General features: G+C 39.4%; 1 protein-coding gene and 1 pseudogene across 5 annotated transcripts in view; both read left to right on the plus strand.

The window, feature by feature from the left end:
• KLHL18 (kelch like family member 18) overlaps window positions 1-23,419 on the plus strand; it is a 78,162-nt gene that overhangs the window by 28,831 nt on the left and 25,912 nt on the right. The window lies entirely within an intron of this gene.
• On the plus strand, window positions 15,860-18,343 carry LOC119544328 (annotated as a pseudogene).

Genomic DNA, 23,419 nt, shown 5'->3' on the forward strand with positions numbered 1-23,419 from the left:
GTCCATAGATGTGAGGGTCTACTTCTGAACACTCAATTCGATTCCATTGGTCAGTATATCTGTCCTTATGCCAGTACCATGCTGTTTTGAGCACTGTAGCTTTGTAATATGCTTCAAAGTCAGGTAGTGTGAGACCTCCCACTTTGTTCCTCTTTATCAAGATATTTTTGGCTATTCGGGGCACCTTACCCTTCCAAAGAAATTTAGTTATTGGTTTTTCTATTTCTGTAAAGTAAGTTGTTGGGATTTGAATTGGTATTGCATTGAATCTGTAAATCAGTTTAGGTAAAATTGCCATCTTAACTATATTTAGTCTTCCAATCCATGAACATGGTATGTTGTTCCATTTTTTTAGGTCTTGTTCAATTTCTTTTAGCAGTTTCTTATAGTTTTCTATGTAAAAGTCTTTTGTGTCCTTGTTTAAGTTTATTCCTAAATACTTGATTCTTTTGGTTGCTATTGTAAATGGGATTTTTTTCTTGATTTCCTCCTCTTGTTGCACATTACTTGTGTATAGGAACACTACAGATTTTTGCGTGTTGATCTTGTAGCGTGCTACTTTGCTGTATTCATTGACTAGTTCTAGTAGCTTTGCTGTAGATTTTTCTGGATTTCCTACATATAGAATCATGTCATCTGCAAATAGTGAAAGTTTTACTTCTTCCTCTCCAATTTGGATGCCTTTTATTTCTTTTTCTTGCCTAATTGCTCTCGCTAGAACTTCCAGCACAATGTTGAATAACAATGGTGATAGCGGGCATCCCTGTCTTGTTCCTGATCTTAGAGGAAAAGCTTTCAGTCTCTCCCCATTGAGTGTGATGTTAGCTGTGGGTTTTTCATATATTGCCTTTATCATATTGAAAAAGTTCCCTTCTATTCCTATCCTTTGAAGTGTTTTTATCAGGAAAGGATGTTGAATTTTGTCAAATGCCTTTTCTGCATCAATCGAGATGATCATGTGGTTCTTCTGCTTTGATTTATTGATGTGGTGTATTACATTAATTGATTTTCTTGTGTTGATCCAGCCTTGCATACCTGGAATAAATCCCACCTGGTCATGGTGTATAATTCTTTTAATATGCTGCTGGATTCGATTTGCGAGTATTTTGTTGAGGATTTTTGCATCTATATTCATTAAAGAAATTGGTCTATAATTTTCGTTTTTTGTAGTGTCTTTCTCTGGTTTTGGTATTAGGGTGATGTTGGCTTCATAGAAAGAGTTAGGTAGCTTTCCCTCTTCAATTTTTTTGAACAGTTTGAGCAGGATTGGTACTAATTCATTCTTGAAAGCTTGGTAGAATTCACATGTGAAACCATCTGGTCCTGGGCTTTTCCTTTTTTGGGAGCTTTTTGATGACTGACTCAGTCTCTTTACTTGCAACTGGTTTGTTGAGGTCATCTATTTCTTCTTGAGTTAATGTTGGTTGTTTATGCTTTTCTAGGAAGTTGTCCATTTTATCTAAGTTGTCTAGTTTATTAGCATATAGTTGCTCATAGTATCTTCTGATTATCTCCTTAATTTCTGTAGGGTCGGTAGTTATATTTCCTTTCCCATTTCTGATGGCATTTATTTACATCTGCTCTCTCTCTTTTTTTGTTAGCCTAGCCAACAATCCATGGATTTTCTTGATTTTCTCAAAGAACCAACTTCTGGTTTTGTTGATTCTCTCTATTGTTTTCCTGTTATCAGTTGCATTTATTTCTGCTCTAATCTTTGTTATTTCTTCCCTTCTGCTTCTTTTGGGGTTAGTTTGCTGTTCTTTCTCTAATTCCTCCAGGTGAGCAGTTAACTCTTCAATTTTTGCTCTCTCTTCTCTTTTAATATAGGCATTTAGGGCAATAAATTTCCCTCTCAGCACCGCCTTTGCTGCATCCCGTAAGTTTTGATAAGTTGTGTTTTCATTGTCATTTGCCTCGAGGTATTTACTAATTTCTCTTGTAATTTCTTCCTTTACCCACTGGTTTTCTAAGAGGGTGTTGTTTAGCCTCCATATGTTTGTGAATTTTACATCCTTCTACCTTTTATTTATTTCCAACTTCATTCCATTGTGGTCTGAGAAAGTGTTTTGTATAATATCAATATTTTTAAATTTGTTGAAACTTGCTTTGTGACCCAGCATGTGGTCTATCCTAGAGAATGTTCCATGAGCACTTGAGAAAAAAGTGTATCCTGCTGTTGTTGGATGTAGTGTTCTATAAATGTATGTCAAATCTAGTTCAGTTATCATACAATTCAACATCTCTGTTTCTTTAGTGAGCCTCTGTCTAGATGTTCTATCATTGATGAGAGTGGTGTATTGAAGTCTCCAATTATTATTGTAGAGGTATCTATTTCTTCTTTCAGTGATCGCAGTGTTTGCCTCATGAGTTTTAGGGCATTCTGGCTTGGTGCATAAATATTTATGATTGTTATGTTTTCTTGATGAATTGACCCTTTTATTAATATATAGTGTCCTTCTTTTTCTCTTTTAATTGTTTTACTTTTGAAGTCTAACTTGTCTGATATTAATATAGCTACTCCTGCTTTTTTCTGGTTGTTGTTTGCGTGAAATATCTTTTTCCAACCTTTCACTTTCAGTCTATTTTTGTCCTTGTGTCTACAGTGAGTTTCTTGTAGACAGCATATAGATGGGTCCTGTTTTTTAATCCATTCTGCCAGTCTGTGTCTTTTTACTGGGGAGTTTAATCCATTTACATTTAGTGTTATTACTGTAAGGGCAGTACTTTCTACTACCATTTTGTTTTTTGGAATTTATATGTCATATCTTATTTTTTCCTCTCTCTCCTTTTACCTTTCCTGATAATCTTCATTTCTGCACCCTTCTCCAACTCTCTCTCTCCTGTCTTTTCCTATCAGCCTGTAGCACTCCCTTTAGTATTTCTTGTAGTGCTGGTCTCTTATTCACAAACTCTCTCAGTGTCTGTCTGAAAATGCTTTAATCTCTCCCTCATTTTTGAAGGAAAGTTTTGCTGGATATAGAATTCTTGGTTGGCAGTTTTTATCTTTCAGTATCTTAAATATATCATGCCACTGTCTTCTTGCCTCCATGGTTTCTGTGGAGAAATCTGTACATAGTCTTATAGACCTTCCCTTGTATATGATGGATTGCTTTTCTCTTGCTGCTTTCAGAATCTTCTCTTTGTTTTTGTCATTGGACAATCTGACCAGTAAGTGTCTTGGAGTAGGTCTATTGGGATCTATTCTATTTGGGGTACGTTGTACTTCTTGAATCTCTAATTTTCTGTCTTTTATAAGAGTTGGGAAATTTTCAGTGAATATGTCTTCTATTACTCTTTCTGCCCCTTTTCCCCTCTCTTCTCCTTCTGGGATACCCATAACACGTATATTTGTGCGTTTCATGTTGTCACTCAGCTCCTAAGACCCTGCTTATATTTTTCCATTTTTTTCACCATCTGTTCTTTTGTGTGTATGAATTCGAATGACCTGTCTTCCAGTTCACTGATTCTTTCTTCTCCCTGTTCAAATCTACTGTTGTGTCCCTCCATTGTGTTTTTCATCTCCTCCATTGTGGCCTTCATTCCCATGAGTTCTGCCGTTTGTTTTTTTAAGTTTATGAATTCTTCTTTATGGTCATCCAGTGTCTTCTTTATATCCTTCAGCTCGTTTGCTATATCTTCCTTCATTTCATTGAATTTATTTAGCATTAGTTGCCTCCACTCCTGTGTCTCAACTGAGCTATTAGTTTGTTCCTTTGGCTGGTCCATATTTTCATGTTTCCTGGTATGGCTTGTTATCCTAAGTTGTCTAGGCATCTGATTTTCTTGATTAGTTTATTTTGGAGCTTGTTTTCTGTCTTTTACCTAGTGGTTTTCTTGTTGGTTGGCTTTGTTCTGTGGCCTCTGTTATTCAGTTCAACTTATTCTAGACCTCTAACTTAGGTTCTATTTAGTTGATCAGAATGTTTCCCCTCTTGTTTTTTCTGTTTCTTGCTCTGCCTCTATGTAACCTTTTTGTGAGTGGGTCTCCTCAGATATGGTCGACCCTAGTCAGATTTTCCCAGTCTAGCGAGGCCCAGGTCTCATAGGGAGGGTATGGAGTTTTCCTGAGAATGAGACCCTCCTATGAGGCCTTTAGAATTGGTGCTTTTCCTCTCCTGTCAAGCAGGTGGCACTTGCCAGCCTGCAGCTCCCCGACCAGTGTAAGGAGGTATGGAGACTTTAGTTCTCTTGGTGACTCTGATCCTGTCGGCGTACCTGACTGAAGCCGGAATCTGAATTCCAGCCCCTGGTGTCTGAGTTCCCAAAAGGAGGACTGCCAGTTGAGCTGGACCTCCCTCCACTCTCCCAATCCTCAGAACTCCAGTTGTCTCTCAGAGGCACTATTCCCTTCTCCCCTCTCCTCTTTGGGGCATCTCCAGGTAGATTCCTTGGTCAGCCTGAGTTGCCAATTAAAGACGGGGGTGGAGACCTTCAGTAGTGAATACGGAACTCAAAAACACTGTGGGTACTCTGTTTTCCCCCAAGCCCAGCCTAGTCCCTCAACCTGGGCTTTCCAATAGAAAATAACCACATATGTTACTTTTAGATTAAAAAAAAAAAAATAGAAGAGAAAAACAAGAAAAAGAAAAAAAGAGAAAAAAAAGAAAAAAGAGTCCCTTTTAAAAGTCTTTCCCCAGCCTGGGAGTTTTGTCAGTGTCAGAATAGAGCATTTAAAGATACACTGTGGGCTATTGTCTGATAATTACTCTCCAACAGCTTCAGTTCCACCCCTGCCAGGGGCTATTGAAATGCAAAAAGATAAGAGATCAGTGAGAAGCCATAACAGACAAAATGTAGGGGAAAAAAATGGCTTTTTTGGAGTCTGAGAATGGGTGCCGGTTTTTACATGCCCCCACTTCTCGTAGCCCAGCCCTTCTTTAGCACCCCAGCTGCCAAAATTAGTTAATTAATTTGTTAATTAATTCTGCAGTTGAGGCTGGGTTGAGTGCCCCTTCTTGCCCTCAGCAGATTGCTGTTTTTTGGTTTTATTCTTTTTTTTCCCTTTCAGGGAGCCAGCAGCAAGACAGTCTGTGAGATCTGGGTGGGGAGGGGCGCCAGACCCCTGGTCTGGGGAACTTACAATGTTCGCTGCGATCTCAGCTTTTCCTCCAATTCCAAACTTGCGTCCGATGTGTGACTGGTTACTGGAGACCCCGAAAACACTGTTTCATATAGTTCTTGGGTAATTGCCAGCTGCTCTGGGGGAGAGACGAAATTCTGCACCTCACCACTCTGCCATCTTGCCCTGCCCTCCACCTTGACTGGTTTTTGAAAATTGAACCTGCCTTGAATTTCTAAAAGAAACCCAACTTGGTCGTGGTGTTGTGTAAATCTTTTTATATCTTGCTGAATTCTATTTGCCAGTTTTTTAAAGAAGTTTGCATATATATTACTGAGGGGTATTGATAAGTAGTTGTTTTCTTTTCTTTTTTTTTTTTTTTTTTTTTTTTTGGACTCTATCTAGTTTTGCTATCAGGGTAAAACTGGCTTCATAAAATGAATTTGGAGTTTTTCCCTTCTCTTCTGTTTTCTGGAAGAGTGTGTAGAATTGGTGTTAATTCTTTTTTAAATGTTTATAGAATTCTCCAGTGAAGCCGTCTGGGCCTCTAGCTTTCCTTTTCTGGAGCTTTTAAATTACAAATTCAATTTCCTTATTCATTATAGGACTATTTAAAGTTTCTCTTTGATCTTGAGTGTGTTGTGGTAGTTTGTGGTTTTCAAGGAATTGGTTCATTTCACCTAAGTTGGAGACTTTATATGTGTAGAGTTGTTCATAATATTCTCTTATTATGCTTTTGATATTTGCAGAGTCTGTGGTGATATCCACTGTTGCATTTCCATACTGGTGATTTGTGTCTTCTGCCTTTTTTCATTGTTAGTCTTGTTAGAGGTTTGTCAATTTTATTGATCTTTTTCAAAAAACCAGCTTTTTGTTTCATTAGTTTTTTTTTATTGTTTTTCTGTTTTCAATTTTATAGATTTCTAATCTTTTTAATTTCCTTCCTTTGGCTTGCTTTGAGATTATTTTTTGTCTTTTTCTAGTTTTTTGAAATGGGAGTTTAGATTATTGGTTTGAGATTTTCTTTTCTCATGTAATCATTTAGTGTAACAATCTCACCGCATGCTTTAGCAGTGTTCCACAAACCTTAATATGTTGCATTTTCATTTTCATTCAGTCCCTTTATTTTTTTCTTTACCTTGAGACTTCCTCTTTGACCTATGGACTATTGAGAAGCATGTTTGATTCATGGTGGATTCACATGTGTTTATTTTATTGTTTTCTTAACATATATATTCTTTTATATATATCTAATATTGTCTAATACAGAAATCATTAAAAGAAAAAATTTTGATGTGGTCAGGATCCTTCTCTTGAGGATTTTACGTGTTGTGTATTGCATTTAGTTGAATCATTTTTAATTGCTGATTAATATTCCATTGTGTGACTATCACAACTTATATTCATTGTCCTCTCGATGGCTATTTGGTTTGGCTTTTGCTTTTGTTTAATTTTCTGCTTTTATGAACATAATGCTGTAAATATTTCAGTACATGTTTTCTGGAGCTCATATGGGAATTTCTCAAGGTATAGCTAGGAGCTAAAGTGCTAGGTCACTGGATATGTGCATGTTCAACTTTTCAAGACATTGTCAACAGTGTCATTGTTTTTCAAAGTGGGGATTATACAAATTTACATACATATCAACAGTGTTTAAGAGCTCTCTCTCTGTTGATCATATCCTCATCCACTCTTGATATTATTAGACTTCGTAATTTTTGTCAATCTGATGGATTTGAAATGATACCTCATTGTGGTCTTATGTAGCATTTTCCCTATTATTACTGAATTTGAGCATTTTTTCCTTTGTCTTGGCCATTCTCTTTAATCTCTGTGAAATATCTATTTTTAGATATTTCACTAACATCCTAAATTCATTTTTCTATCAGATTGTCCTTTTATGATGATTATTGATGTTTTGGAGTTCTTAATGTGTTCTGGATACTAATTATTTGTTGGCTTTATGTGTTGCAATAACTTCCTTCTGTTGTAACTTGCCTTTTTCTTCATGTACAGAAGTTCTTAGTTTTACTGTAGTCAAATATATCAGTCTTTTCTTTTATGGTTAATGCTTTTAAAGTCTTGTTCAAGAAATCTCCATCACAAGGTCAAAGAGACTGTATATTTTCTTCTAGAAGTTTTAAAATTTTGACTTTAACACTTAAGGCTTTACTTTATCTGGAAATGATTTCTGTGTATGTCCATTTATTAAATGTACATTCTTTTCCATGTTATCTGCAGTGCCATTTCTGTTATTTATGAATGTATTACATAACAGTATTAATATATAGATGGTTGATAATTGTATCTATAGTATAGAGCTATATCTAGATAGTTAATAGTTGATTATAATAGATAATAATAGTTGATTAATAGATAATAATAATAATACATATTTTTATATCTGTCCTCAAGTGTTGTGGTTATCTGAGGATTTACTGTACCTATTTATATAGTTAAGAAAAATGTGAAAGGAATGAGAAGAAAATCACAATGCCTCCCACTTTGTCTTTTTCTGAATTTAACTGAGAGAACCTGTAGTCTGTTTGTCTATAACCTTTAGTGAAACTACCATTTTTTCTATGGGGTGATTTTGATTTTCTTGGCTGCTACTGCTGAATTTTCTCAGAGACTATCAGAGGACAGAGTGGGTATTTTTAATTTCAGTGAAGAATTTGCTGGGCTAGTTAGTGGATGTACAAGACCCCTATTACCCTCAAGGAGTTTGAAAACCACTAGAATAAGAAAAAACAAAAACAAGTACAGCTCTTTAGACAGAGACTTCACCTCCTAAAGATGGAATAGCCTTTCTAGTGTGACATCTGAGTAATATTTGGGTTGGGCACAGGTGGGGTGTATGTGAAGGGCTGGGGCAGAGCTGGCTTTGTGCTTGGTGGTTGCTGAACAAGGTGGAGAGTTGGTTGATACCTGAGGTAGGAAGGCAGATGCTTCTAGGCATCTCTGTGCAGTCCACCTCCCACATTTCTGATGGACAAGGCTGCATTATTTGCTGGGGCTAAGTGACATTTAAACCCCATGGAGGAGGGAGAATAATTATGTAACTATGATTAAGAAACTGAAGTTAACAAAAAGAGCATGTTGGTGGTGGCCAGCCTAAAAAGGCCATTTATGGCTCCAGTGTGAGTGCCTCTGTTTCAGACTCAGCTTCTAAAAGTGTTGAACTCCTCAAAGTGTGGACAGTTCATACAGGTTCAGGAGGAGGAGTCTATGAATACCAGCAGAAAATCAGCTGGAGGATCTGTTTTTTTTTTTTTTTTTCCCCAAAGCAGTTTTATTCACACATCATACAATCCAAAGTATACAATCAGTGGCTCTCAGTGTAATCACAGAGGTGTGCATTCATCACCACAGTCAATTTTAGAACATTTTCATAGCTCCAAAATGAAAAACTCCATGCCCCTTATACCCCCCTATTATTTACACTTAGCTTCAGTATGGTACCCTTGTTACGACTGATAGAGGAACATTAAGATATTACTGTTAAATGTAGTCCATAGGTTGCGTTACATACATTTTTCCCATATCCACCCTATTATTAATATCTTGTAGTTGCAACACACATTTTTTCTAATTCATGGAAGAACATTCTTGTATTTGTACTATAACCACCTTCATCAACCACACCAGGTTTCACTATGCTATACCATCCCTTGTTCTATCCTCTAGCTTTCCTTCTGGTGACATACATGTCCCCAAACTTCCCCTTTCAATCACAATCACACACGTGATTCAGCACTATTATTTACACACCTCTATCCATTTCCAAACATTTACAATCAGTCTTATTGAAAAATTCTACACAAATTAAGCATCAGTTCGCCATTCTCTGTCCTCATTCTATCTTCTGGTAACCTATATCCTGGATGTTAACTCCATGAGTTTCCTCATTATATTTAATTCATATTAATGAGATCATACTATATTTGTCTTTTTTTGTCTGCCTCATTTCACTCAACATCATGTCCTGCAGGTTCATCCATGTTGTCTCACACATCGTGACTTCATTCCTTCTTACCACTGAATAATATTCTATCATCATCATATACCACATTTTGTTTATCCATTCACCAGTTGATGGACACTTGAGTTGTTTCTATCTTTTGACAGTTGTGAATGCCACTATGAACATTGGTGTGCAAATGTTCACATCCCTGCCTTTAGTTCTTCTGGGTATATTATATACCTAGTAGTGGGATTGCCAGATCATATGGCAGTTGTACAGTTAGCTTCCTGATGAACCTCCAAACAGTCTTCCACAGCAGCTGTACCATTGTACATCCCCACCAGCAGTGAATACTGTGGGCTGGGTGATCTTGATAAGCAATTGGCATCATCTCCTGTCTAGAGAATGTGTCCACTCCTCTCTTCTGACTCTAGAGCAGATGTCAGCCGTCTTTTTCTGTAAAAGGCCAAATAGTAAATATTTTTGGTTTTGTGGGCCATCAGTCATGGTTGCAGCTACTCAACTTTGAAATGGGTTGTATGGGCATGGCTGTCTTCCAATAAAACTTGATGTATAGACACTGAAATTTTAATTTCATACAATTTTTATGTGTCATAAAATATTAGTCTTCTTTTGATTTTGTTCCCAATATTAAAAAATGCAAAAACTGTTCTTAGCTCACAGGCTATATAAAAGAAGGAGACAGACCAGATTTGGCCCACAGACCATAGTTTGTTTACCCTGTCTCTAAAAACTTTTAAAATAACTTCCATAAAGTTCTAAGTTTGAGGACATTCATTTTCTTTATTGAACAAACACTTATGTAACACTTAATATGAGCCATGCACTGTTGTAAATGCCTTACAGATGTTAATTTAATTCTCACAGTAACGCCATGAGGGAAGTATTGTTTTTCTCATTGTACAAAAGAATAAGTTGGGGTACGTAGAGGTTAAGTAACTAGCACAGAAGCACACAGCTAGTAAATGGCAGAACCTAGAGTGTGTTCTTATCTACTATGCTATGCTGCCTCTCTTAAAGAATTTGTAATTATCGACTTTCTAGCCTAAAGGAACTTCTCCATTTTATAGGCTCATTCTTTTTTTTTTTTTTAATCTTCATTTTATTGAGATATATTCACATACCACGCAGTCATACAAAACAAATCGTACTTTCGATTGTTTACAGTACCATTACATAGTGGTACATTCATCACCCAAATCAATCCCTGACACCTTCATTAGCACACACATAAGAATAACAAGAATAATAATTAGAGTGAAAAAGAGCAATTGAAGTAAAAAAGAACACTGTGTACCTTTGTCTGTTTGTTTCCTTCCCCTATTTTTCTACTCATCCATCCATAAACTAGACAAAGTGGAGTGTGGTCCTTATGGCTTTCCCAATCCCATTGTCACCCCTCATAAGCTACATTTTTATACAACTGTCTTCGAGATTCATGGGTTCTGGGTTGTAGTTTGATAGTTTCAGGTATCCACCACCAGCTACCCCAATTCTTTAGAACCTAAAAAGGGTTGTCTAAAGTGTGCATAAGAGTGCCCACCAGAGTGACCTCTTGGCTCCTTTTGGAATCTCTCTGCCACTGAAGCTTATTTCATTTTCTTTCATATCCCCCTTTTGGTCAAGAAGATGTTCTCCGTCCCACGATGCCAGGTCTACATTCCTCCCCGGGAGTCATATTCCACGTTGCCAGGGAGATTCACTCCCCTGGGTGTCTGATCCCACATAGGGGGGAGGGCAATGATTTCACCTTTCAAGTTGGCTTAGCTAGAGAGACAGGGCCACATCTGAGCAACAAAGAGGCATTCGGGAGGAGGCTCTTAGGCACAACCATAGGGAGGCCTAGCCTCTCCTTTGCAGCAACCGTCTTCCCAAGGGTAAAACCTGTGGTAGAGGGCTCAACCCATCAAACCACCAGTCCCCTATGTTTGTGGTCATGTTAGCAACCATGGAGGTGGGGTAGGCGAATACCCCTGCATTCTCCACAGGCTCCTCAAGGGGGCACTACATCTTTTTTTTTTCCAACTTTCCCTTCTTTTTTAAATGAACTGTATGAAAAAAAAGTTAAAAAGAAAACAAACATACAATAAAAGAACATTTCAAAGAGACCATAACAAGGGAGTAAGAAAAAGACAACTAACCTAAGATAACTGCTTAACTTCGAACATGTTCCTACTTTACCCCAAGAAAGTTACCTAATATAGCAACATTTCTGTGAACTTGTTCCTACTATATCCATCAGAAATTAACAGACCATAGTCATTCCTGGGCATCCCCAGAACGTTAAATAGCTTATCTGTTCTTCTTGGATTATTGTTCCCCCTTCCTTAATTGCTCTCTATTGCTAGTTCCCCTACATTCTACATTATAAACCATTTGTTTTACATTTTTCAAAGTTCACATTAGTGGTAGCATATAATATTTCTCTTTTTGTGCCTGGCTTATTTCGCTCAGCATTATGTCTTCAAGGTTCATCCATGTTGTCATATGTTTCACGAGATCGTTCCTTCTTACTGCCGCGTAGTATTCCATCGTGTGTATATAACACATTTTATTTATCCACTCATCTGTTGAAGAACATTTGGGTTGTTTCCATCTCTTGGCAATTGTGAATAATGCTGCTATGAACATTGGCGTGCAGATATCTGTTCGTGTCACTGCTTTCCGATCTTCCGGGTATATACCGAGAAGTGCAATCGCTGGATCTAATGGTAACTCTATATTTAGTTTTCTAAGGAACTGCCAGACTGACTTCCAGAGTGGCTGAACCATTATACAGTCCCACCAACAATGAATAAGAGTTCCAATTTCTCCACATCCCCTCCAGCATTTGTAGTTTCCTGTTTGTTTAATGGCAGCCATTCTAACCGGTGTTAGATGGTATCTCATTGTGGTCTTAATTTGCATCTCTCTAATAGCTAGTGAAGCTGAACATTTTTTCATGTGTTTCTTGGCCATTTGTATTTCCTCTTCAGAGAACTGTCTTTTCATATCTTTTGCCCATTTTATAATTGGGCCGACTGTACTATTGTCATTGAGTTGTAGGATTTCTTTGTATATGCAAGATATCAGTCTTTTGTCAGATACATGGTTTCCAAAAATTTTTTCCCATTGAGTTGGCTGCCTCTTTACCTTTTTGAGAAATTCCTTTGAGGTGCAGAAACTTCTAAGCTTGAGGAGTTCCCATTTATCTATTTTCTCTTTTGTTGCTTGTGCTTTGGGTGTAAAGTCTAGGAAGTGGCCGCCTAATACAAGGTCTTGAAGATGTTTTCCTACATTATCTTCTAGGAGTTTTATGGTACTTTCTTTTATATTGAGATCTTTGGTCCATTTTGAGTTAATTTTTGTGTAGGGGGTGAGGTAGGGGTCCTCTTTCATTCTTTTGGATATGGATATCCAACTCTCCCAGCCCCATTTGTTGAAAAGACCATTATGACTCAGTTCAGTGACTTTGGGGGCCTTATCAAAGATCAGTCGGCCATAGATCTGAGGGTCTATCTCCGAATTCTCAATTCGATTCCATTGATCTATATGTCTATCTTTGTGGTTATAGGCTCATTCTTACACACCAGCCTCAGAGACCTTATGATTCAATTTTGTGCCTCAGTAAAATTACGGGATATTATTTTTCAAGCATTTTCAGCATCCCTTGTGACTGTCTGAAAGCACAGTCTAATCCCACTGATCTCCGGGGTATTCTGTCCAAAAGGCTAGGCACTTAACTGTTGTTTTATTTATGTTAATTGTGAGCTCCTTGAAAGGAGCAGTAGTATCAAAATGTTTTCCATCAAAGATAATCTATTCTGGGTGTATCTTTTGCTTTCTTTGCGAACACCTGTCTCAGGTTACTCCCAACACAGATTTTGCTCTGCTGTTTTTCCTGCTTGAATAAGCAGCTGGTTGAACACCGTGTCCCACCTGCCTGTGATCGGGAACAGACTTTGTGGTATCATGTCCTTGTTGATCCAAAGATACCACCAGAGCAGGGCCAGGAAGAAAGTTTCCTGGTATTTCCAAGAAAGAAAATGGGAAACTTTGTGTGTGTGTGTTTGTGAAAGCTAGTCAAAACTAAGGTGGAAAACAGCAACTCAATCCAAACTGACTAAAGCAAGAAAAATAAAATGAAAAATGAAAAAAAAGCAAAACAAACATAAAAAACTAAGGTGGACGAGAAGGTGCTTAGGATTCCTGGTTCCTTTTGTTTAGTCATAGTCTTATATTGTACTAACCAGGAAGGACCTCAGAGCTCCTCCAATGCGGGGGTTCCCAGGTTGAAGGAATTATGCAGTTATTGCAAAGGACCTTCAAATTCATATGTGCACCAATTTGTAGACTGGATAAATTATATCTTTCACATGTGTGTACAATTGCATTTCAAATGTATGTAGATACCATCATGATTAAAAATAAAAACTTTGCTGAATCCATGGCAGATTACAGTTAATACAGTTACTGCCTGTGGGAAACCTGATCTAGTTAAATCCCCTTAATTTATAGATGAAGAAACTGAGGCTCAGGGGGGTTGAAGGGAAGAGATTTGTCTGGGTCATGCAAAAAGGTAACAGCTGACTTGGAAGCTGGTGCAGTTAGGTGCTGTTTGAATGTACCATGTGATTTGTGCTCTTTGGTCTCCCCTCGGATAGACACAGAGTGAAGATACTGGCAAGTATTTTGACCTTTAAAACTGTACTATGCGGTAATCTCAATGTTATGGGAATGCTCAGGAATGATTATGGTTTGTAAACTTTCTTGGATATAGTAAGATCATGTTGGAAGCAATAGAGTTATTTTAGGTTTTTTTTTTCTCTTATTCCTTTGTTTTCTTAGGGGTTGTTAATTTTCTTGGGGTATGGTAGGAACATGTTGGAAGCAATGTAGTTATTTTAGATTATTTGTTTTTCTTACTTCTCTGTTTGGACATGGTTTATTAATTTTCTTGGGGTATGGTAGGAACATATTGGAAGCAAAGTAGTTATTTTAGGTTATTTGTTTTCCTTAATCCATTGCTTTGTTTGAAATGTTGTGGGGTTTTTTTGGTTGTTGTTTGCCTGTTTGTTTTTAATTTTTTGATAAACAAAGTTAAAAAATTGAAAAAAAATCAGTAGAAAAATGGGAGTAAAAACTAAATGACAAATAGGGTGGGATGGGGGGATGGTTTGGGTATTCTCTTTTCACTTTTATTTTTTATTCTTATTCTGATTCTTTCTGATGTAAGGAAAATGTTCAGAAATAGATTGTGGTGATGAACGCATAACTATATGATCATACTGTGAACAGTTGATTGTATACCATGGATGACTGTATGGTTTGTGAATATATTTCAATAAAACTGAATTAAAAACAAAAAACAAAAAAACTGTACTATGCTTTATAGTATCGTCTAACAGAGAGATCGTTTGTGATGATGCTTACCAGTATTTATAGTGCTTCCCTTGAGAATCTCAGAAATTTTAACTATGTTCCTTGCCATGCCTCCATAAATAATAATCTTATATTCCAATCTGGAAACCTGAGGGTTGGTAAAATTGGGTAACTTGCTCTCCCTGTATGGTAGAGCAGGACTCAAAAGTTCTAATCTCAGGACCAGGGCTCTCTATTTATCAGACTGAACTTGTAATGATTTCAGTTGTATGTTAAGTTTTCTTGGCTGGTGCTCTCAGCTGGGTGCATTAAGTCTGACACTATGCCAGGTATTTTCACATGTATTATATATCACTTCATTTAATGATACCAGAATTGCTGTTCTGAGGCCCTTCTCAGAAAAAACTAATCATTTATCCCTTTGTTGTTATAGAACACCTCTCTTGTCAGGTTTGCAGATGTGCCTACGAGTCACATCCAAAGGGTGGCCAGGTTGGGACAAATCAGTACAAATCCATCCCTCCAAACAGGATCCAGGGTTGGCAGCAACATCAGCTTGGTCTTCACAGGATGACACTTTTTTCCTCCATTGTTCCTGACCTAAGTGAATAGTACCTCCATATATCAAGTCATACCAGCCAGACACCTGGGAGTCATCTTTTCCCTCACCCCCATATCTAGTCAGTCACTATGTCTTAGCTATTCCAAGTTCAGCATTTTTTTTTTGAGTCTGTCCTTTTTTTCCTTTCCCACCACTATCTAGGCCGAGCTCCTCACTTCTCTCCTCTGGACCAGGTAGTGGTCTCCTAACTGGCCTCTTCACTGACACTCCTGCCCTCCCAATTTATGGTCTACCTGCAAAGAGTGGCCTGGTCAACATGAAACTCCTTGCTTAGTACTGTTCCCTGGTTTCCTGGTACTCTTAAAGTAAAATGCAGAATTCTTGAGTGCCCTGTTTACTTCTCCAACTTCACATTACATCACTTTCCTTTTCATGTCTGTACTTGAATCCAGGAGGCCTCTTTGATTTTTAACATTTATTAAAGGAATAATATGTTCATGATTTTAAAACCAAGTACATTGGAGATGAACACATGTGCATTTAAATTACCCATTGATTTTTAATACTCAATCCTCCCCTTTGTATAATTCCATCACCTCTTAATTTTCTGAACAGTGATGCTAACAGGTATTTAAATGACAGGGGCTTCTAAGTGATTTATAGATTCAGTGCAATCTCAATCAAAATTTCAACAACCTTCTTTGCAGAAAAGGAAAAGCCAATCATATAGTTTATATGGAAGGGTAAGGGGCCCCAAATAGCTAAAGTCATCTTGAAAAAGAAGAATAAAGTTGGAGTACTCATACTTCCCGATCTTAAAACTTATTACAAAGCCACAGTAATCAAAACAGTATGGTGCTGGCAAAGGACAGATATACAGACCAATGGCATAGACTTGAGAGCTCAGAAATCAACCCTCATGCCCTTCCCACCCAGACGAGAGAGTGGAGCGGCAGGCAGGCAGGCAGCGGGGAGTCCTGTTCAAGCATGCGAGGCGCACTCCTCCACCAGCACCGCACCCCCGCAGGAGCCAGAGCCCCGGCCAGGGTCCGCAGGGGTCTCCCCGCCCAATGACAATTCTTCCTCACTCCAGGAAGATGAAGAGGTAGAGATGGAGACCCTCGGCTGGCAGGCAAGCAGTCCAGCCATGAGTGGACACCTTGCCACTCCAGAGACCTCTGCTCATTTCCCCAGCTGGGTCACATTCAATGACAATGAAGTCAGCCGCTCTTTACCACCAATCGCCTCTCCTCTTAGTCAAATATACCACCTGTTGCATCTGTGATCCCAGATGTACCTTATAACTCCACTGGATCCTTTAAGAAAAGGGAACATCCCAAGAGCACTTTGATGAATGTTTCTAAAGTTCAGAAGCTGGACATGTCCTCCTTAAGCAACCCACCTTCCATAAATGTAGCGCCACCTTGGAGGGCAACCAGTCCTTTCCTGAATGAGACTGCAGGATGTGCAACCCTCCCCTATCAACCCTTTCAGTGCTTTCTTTGAAGAGCAGAAGTGTTCCCAAAGCAATTCCATTTCTAGTACCACAGGCAAAAGCCAAAGAGATTCCCTCATTGTCATCTACCAGGATGCCATCAGTTTTGATGACTCAAGTAAAAACCATTCGCTTAGGCAATGCAACACTACCTGATGATGACCCAATAGCTTGGATTGAACTAAGTGATCACCAGCCTTGATTAACACTGTCTCAGCCCAGGGATGGGTGGCCAATGATGCTAAGGATCCCTGAGAAAAAAAAAATCATGTCCTGCAGGCACTGGGGACAAAGCTATACCAAACTGACAGAGTGGTTACCTGCAGCTCTATTATGAGCAGGGCCTAGAAAAACCATTCTGTGAGTTCAAGCTGAAGATCTGCCATGAGATTTAAGAACCCCAGCTCCAAAACTATGAGAATGGTAGAATCCACAACTTGCGGATCAACCATGTCACCTACAAGGAGAAGAAGAAATACCAGCCCAAACCTGCTGTGGCCCATACAGCATAGAGGGAACAAGCAAATAAGCTGGGAACCACCAATTACGATGACTTCCTGAGCTTCATCCATGCAGTTCAAGACTGTCTCACGAATCAGCCAGTGTTGTCAATGGACTTGAGCACAGTTGGCTTGACTACCTTGAAGAAGAGATTACGGTGGACGTTAGAGATGAATTCTCTGGCATTGTAAGCAAAGGAGACAACCAGATTCTCCAGCACCATGTCTTGACACGGATCCACATTCTGACTTTCCTCTCTGGGCTTGCAGAGTGCCACTTGGGCCCCAATGATGTCCTCGTCAAAGGGAATGAAATAGTTTCCCAGCAGGACATCATGCCTACCACCACCGCGAAATGGATCAAGCACCATGAGTGTGGTTTTCATAGGTGTGTGGATGAGGATATATTCAGCAACTCACGGGTTATTCTGTTTAACCCTTTGGATGCTTGCCGGTTTGAGCTAATGCGGTTCGGAACAGTATTTGCTGAGAAGACCTTGCCTTTCACACTCAGGACGGCAGCAAGCATCAGTGGGGCAGAGGTGGAGGTGCAGAGCTGGCTTAGGATGTCAAGTGGCTTCTCCTCTGTGACCCTCTCACTCAGGTTCCCTGTGAGAATGTGATGGTTTGTTACCCTCTGCCCAGTGAGTGGGTAAAAAATTTCCGCAGGGAAAGTGTCCTGGAGAAAAAGTCTTTGAAAGCCAAAGTGAACCAGGGGGCAAGTTTTAGCTCCACTAGTGTATCTGGCTCTGAGTCTGTCATGAGAGTAACTCTGGGAATGCCAAGTTTGACCATGTGCTTTCAACTCCATTGTGTGGAGGATAAACCAACTGCCTGACAAAATTTCAGCTTCTGGTCACTCACACTGTTTATTCTGCCACCTTGAACTTAGCTCTGATCGGGAAGTGCCTTCCAGATTTGCTGATCACGTGACTGTTGAGTTCAGCATGCCCACAACCTTGACCTCTAAAGCCGCCATAAGATCTACCTCTGTGGAAGACAAGACTGATATCAGAAAGTGGGTCAGTTATTCTGCACACTACAGCTACAGGGTGGAAATTGAACAAGAAAAGAGTTTAAAGCCAGACTTTGATGAAAATGAAAAGGAAAATCCCACAGAGTTTGGGGTCCAGTGACGATGCCCTACTGCAGGGGACCCTGACCCAAGAGGAACGATAGGATCTCTTCTGGAATCGCTGAAGTTCAAGTCAGTACCTGCCATGGTTACTCCATGTTGGGAACAGCATAAGCAGACCTTACTGTTTGCAGTTGCCTGTGGTTTAACAGGAAACCCTGAGTGGTTGCTTTGGAAAAGCTGAATGGTTCTGCCCATGCCTGAAACAGGTGGTTCACCTGAGGGTGGAGCATATTGTATAACTAAGCCTCCTTTTTTTCATTTCTGCTTTTCTTGCAACAGTGGTCTGTGATACATTGCTGTTAGAGTCAGGAAGGACACCCGCCACCCCTGCCACCCCCCCCATCAGTGTTGGCCTGATTTACTTTTGAGGTTCAGTTGTCACATGAGTTTCTGGGAAACACAGTCTTGAAAAGTTAATTCACTAAGAATTCACCTCTGTCACTACCTCTAGTAAAGGTTCAGAAAAGGTGCAAAAAGAATTCCTCTTTTCATCCACTAGGCCTTTTGTGGTGTCTTTATTCTCTAAACGTGAGCACTGTGCAACATCAATTTTCAAAATGTCTTCTTATCTGGTTCTAGATTGTCTAGATAGAAATATCTTTTCCGTCTTGCCAAGGTTTCAGTCCCAGGGTTAGCCATCCTGAGTCAGAGTAGACAGTAGAAACAAAGGTACAATGGGGTATTTTTCTACTTGTGATGAAGACCATATTTCTACAAAAAAGCAGCTGTTGAAGGGAAAGCAAAAATTTTCTTCTTTCTAGGGAAAAGGGACATTAATTGTAAAATTATACTCACTTCAGGAAACAGCTTCCATCTCAGTGAATCCCCAGTCACATTGAAAAATACAGACCATTTCTGCTTCCTGAAACAAATATATTTATTATACCTCAGGCATTTGTGGGGGGACATTTGGGAGATCTTTTTATACCTCATAGCCAAATGACAGCTGCATTTCACTTTAACTCAAACTCAAACTTTACAGGAAATTTAAGTCGAAAAGATAGTTTTAAAAGCTGTTTTAAAACTACACTTTTGATTACTTTCCCCTAAAATTCAGAGTTTTGATAATCACAGTATTGTAATTGATCTAAAACGTAGAAGACTCGAGGTTAGAGAAGGGGAAAGGCCATATTTTTCTAATGCTGGAACACTAAATCCTGATTCTAAGACCCTGAAACACTAAATCTTTCCTTTCATCTGTTCCCATTCATGTTCTATACCTCTGCTTCTTATCTGAAACTTGGCATTTTCTTAACCATAAAAAAGAATGGCATGGGCCATCCCTAAGGGAATACCCATCTAACAATTCAGAGGCACATTCTGTCTGCCCTTCTGTTTCTCCCATAAAGAATAGAGTAAGGAGACAAGAAGACTACCAATGAAATTGGAAGATGGCCCAGAAATAGATAAGTATCCCAGTTTGTTGGCTGACAGATTTGGGATACATGTATTCATTGAACATTTATTGAATTTTAGCTATGCACTGACACTAGGATATAGAAATCATTGCAGTTTTTAAAAAATATCTGAAGATAGGACTGAAACTAAAAGAATGAGAAAATTCTGTTTTTTTTTTTTTAATGCAACCCTGTAGTACAGAATGGAGTGTGTATGTATTTGTGTTTGTGGATGTGTGTGTGTTGACAGGAAGGATGTTGGTTTAACAGCAGTTCATGTAGACATTTTTTCTTAGGGAAATGCACTTTCAGTTTTGAGTCAGAAGTATATCATGCCTCACAAACTAATGTATCCGAACTTCAACTTACGGCATTGAATGGTGCCAGAGGCAGACGACTGGGTTTTGAAGATTCTGACCACATAAGAAACAGGGGAATAGTTCCCTGAAGAACAGAAGGTATAAGGGAATGATATAATAGTTGTCTCTAAATTTCTGTTGAGCTATAAATTGGAAGAGGAATTAGACTTAATTGTAGCTTCAAAGGGCAAAAATAAACAGAGATGAAATTTACAGAGACAGACATTTGCAACAATATAAGAATGAATTTTCTAGGGATGAAAGTTTTCCTAAAGAGGAATGGACCCAAGTAGGATAATTTCCTGTTGCTGCAAATGCCCAAAGGTTAAAAATGACTATCTATCCCAGATGCTATGAAAAGGGATCCTTAGATTGAATATAAGTTTAGTTTCAACAGTAATTGAATTATCTAACTCTAGTTTCTTTTTCTTGAAGTGTTTTTTCATGCTATTTGAAATACAGTGGGATTCCCCAGAGGCCTTTTTCAAGTGAGGACTCCAAGGTATATCCCTTCCTCTGATATATTAAGGTCATGCAAGATTCCTCAGAGAAGCATCTGGGTGGGTTGAAGAGTTGGCAAGGTGACATAAGTGTTTCCAGCACCTTCCAAGCTCACTCAAGCTTAGAACTCTCTCAGGTCTCTATCATGTTTGTTAGTGTCACATGTGTATTGCTTGTGGGGTCTTAATTTTTTCCTCAGTTAATTTTTATTGCCTTTGTGCTTTTTTTACATGGACTTTTTCTTTTTTTAAACAAAGTGTTGGAAAAAGTCCCTTCCATTCTATCTACAACCAGCAACAATATTACAAAAAAAAAAAATTCAACACCTTGATTCATCAGATTTGTTTCCCTGCTACTGTTTTCAGGGAACTGATTGGAGGTAGCATTTAGGAATTTGGGGAATATAGCGATGTGTTTTCAGACCTAGTGTTTTACTAATAACCTTCATAGAAAATACAGCTGGACAAATCACGTTTTTGATATGTAGATTCTAAGTTTGCCACCTTAGACCTGGATTGTTTGTGTGCGTGCGCGCGCGTAGTGTTACAAAAATCCTTGTCTATGTTATCAATAATGTGAAAACATCATTAAAAGTAAATTCAGTAGAACCTAAGATGGTGGCTAGGTGAGACAGGGCAAGAAAATGCCTCCATGAAAAATACTAGATAAAAGCCAGAAAGTGACCCAGAACACCAGTTCCAGCTATGCACAAGGTCTGTTAAATCTACAGGGACAGTGCATTTGGTGAAACCGGGAGTCTGCGTTCTGAAACGAGTGAGTGAGCCGGCTGAAAGTCCCACGGCCACGCTGTGGTGTGGGGAAACCGTGGGTTGTCCTTTGGAGACGGACTAGTTCTTTTTAAAAAAAAAAACAAACCAGGAGCGGCTGTGGTTACGACGGTGAGAACTGCGCAGTGAAGCACGGCGGGAGTGGGCTGGGCCAACGTCTTGGTGTCTGGTGTGGAGGATAGCCCTTCCCACACCCGCTGCTGAGTGTCCTGGGGCCAGGGGGGCAGAGGGGAGCCAAAAGGAAAAAGAAACTGCGCCCCATGCGGCCATCTCCCTGGCGGGCTGGGGACGCTCCTGCCCGGGCCAGAGCTATAGCCCAGGGCCCAGCCAAGGGTCCCAGTGTGACAGGGAGTACTTCCTGCAGCACCGTGCACACGCAACAATGTCGGCCGTGGACAGTGGCCTTTAGTGCACCCACAGCTAATTGTCGCGGAGCTGTGCAGAAAGGGGGAAATTAACATGCCCCATTCAACCATCTTTAAAGCAGGCTAGGAAAGCCCCTGCATGGCCTGGCAGCCCAGGGCTTCCCTGGAGGGCCAGCGCACACTTGTGACGTGGCACAACCTTCCCTCAGCAGAGGTCCTGGAAGAGCATGGCTGAGAAGGGGGGCCCGCTTGGAAATCCCAGGGACCCTACGCCAATACCAAGGACTTGTGAGTCAGTGGCAGAGACAATCTGTGGCAAGACTGCAATGAAACTTAGACTCTTGCAACAGCCTTAAATCACTGGGAACGCCTGGGTGGTTTGACTATTAAAGCTGCCCTGCCTCCCTAACCACCCAGACACACGCCCCACATTCAGGGCAGACAGCACCAACAACACACCCAAACTTAGTGCACCAGTTGAACCCAACAAGAACCAGACCCCCACACACCACAAACACACAGTTGGGGAGAACTGACTTGAGGGGAATAAGTGACTCGCGGATGCCATCTGCTGGTTAGTTAGAGAAAATTTATGCCACCAAGCTGTAATCTGACAAATTAGAGATCAGTGTTTTGTATATCCTGAAAGAACCTTATCAAGTAAAGCAAATGCCAAGAGGCCAAAAACAACAGAAAATCTTAAAGCATATGATAAAACCAGACGTTATGGAGAACCCAAACACCCAAATCAGAAGATCAGAAGAGACACAGTACTTGGCGCAATTAATAGAAGAACTACAGACAAACAACGAGAGCATGGCACAGGATATAAAGGACATGAAGAAGAGCATGGCACAGGATATAAAGGACATGAAGAAGACCCTAGAAGAGCATAAAGAAGACATTGCAAGAGTAAATTAAAAAAATAGAAGATCTCATGGAAATAAAAGAAACTGTTGGCCAAATTAAAAAGACTCTGGATACTCATAATACAAGATTAGAGGAAGTTGAACAATGACTCAGTGTCCTCGAGGACCACAGAACAGAAAATGAAAGAATGGGGAAAAACTTGAAAAAATTGAAATGGATATCAGGGATATGATAGATAAAATAAAATGTCCAAATTTAAGACTCATTGGTGTCCCAGAAGGGGAAGAGAAGGGTAAAGGTCTAGAAAGAGTATTCAGAGAAATTGTTGGGGAAAACTTCCCAAACCTTCTATACAATATAAATACACAAAGCATAAATGCCCAGCAAACTCCAAATAGAATAAATCCAAATAAACCCACTCCAAGACATATTCTGATCAGACTGTCAAATACTGAAGAGAAGGAGCAAGTTCTGAAAGCAGCAAGAGAAAAGCAATTCACCACATACAAAGGAAACAACGTAAGACTAAGTAGTGACTACTCAGCAGCCACCATGGAGGCAAGAAGGCAGTGGCATGACATATTTAAAATTCTGAGAGAGAAAAATTTCCAACCAAGAATACGTTATCCAGCAAAACTCTCCTTCAAATTTGAGGGAGAGCTTAAATTTTTCACAGACAAACAAATGCTGAGAGATTTTGCTAATAAAAGACCTGCCCTACTTCAGGTACTAAAGAGAGCCCTACCGACAGAGAAACAAAGGAGAGAGAGATATAGAGAAATTTAACAGACAAATATAGAACATTACTTCCCAAATCACCAGGACACATTCTTCTCTAGTGATCACGGATCTTTCTCCAGAATAGAGCACAGGCTGGGACATAAAACAAGCCTCAATAAATTAAAAAAGAAAATTGAATTTATTCAAAGCTCATCTCTGACCACAGTGGAATACAAATAGAAGTCAATAACCATCAGAGACTTAGAAAATTCACAGACAACTGAAGGGTAAAAATGAGGGGGAGATGAAAACATTCCTG

The sequence above is a fragment of the Choloepus didactylus genome, chromosome 1 (genome assembly GCF_015220235.1).
Source record: "Choloepus didactylus isolate mChoDid1 chromosome 1, mChoDid1.pri, whole genome shotgun sequence".
Lineage (NCBI taxonomy): Eukaryota > Metazoa > Chordata > Mammalia > Pilosa > Megalonychidae > Choloepus > Choloepus didactylus.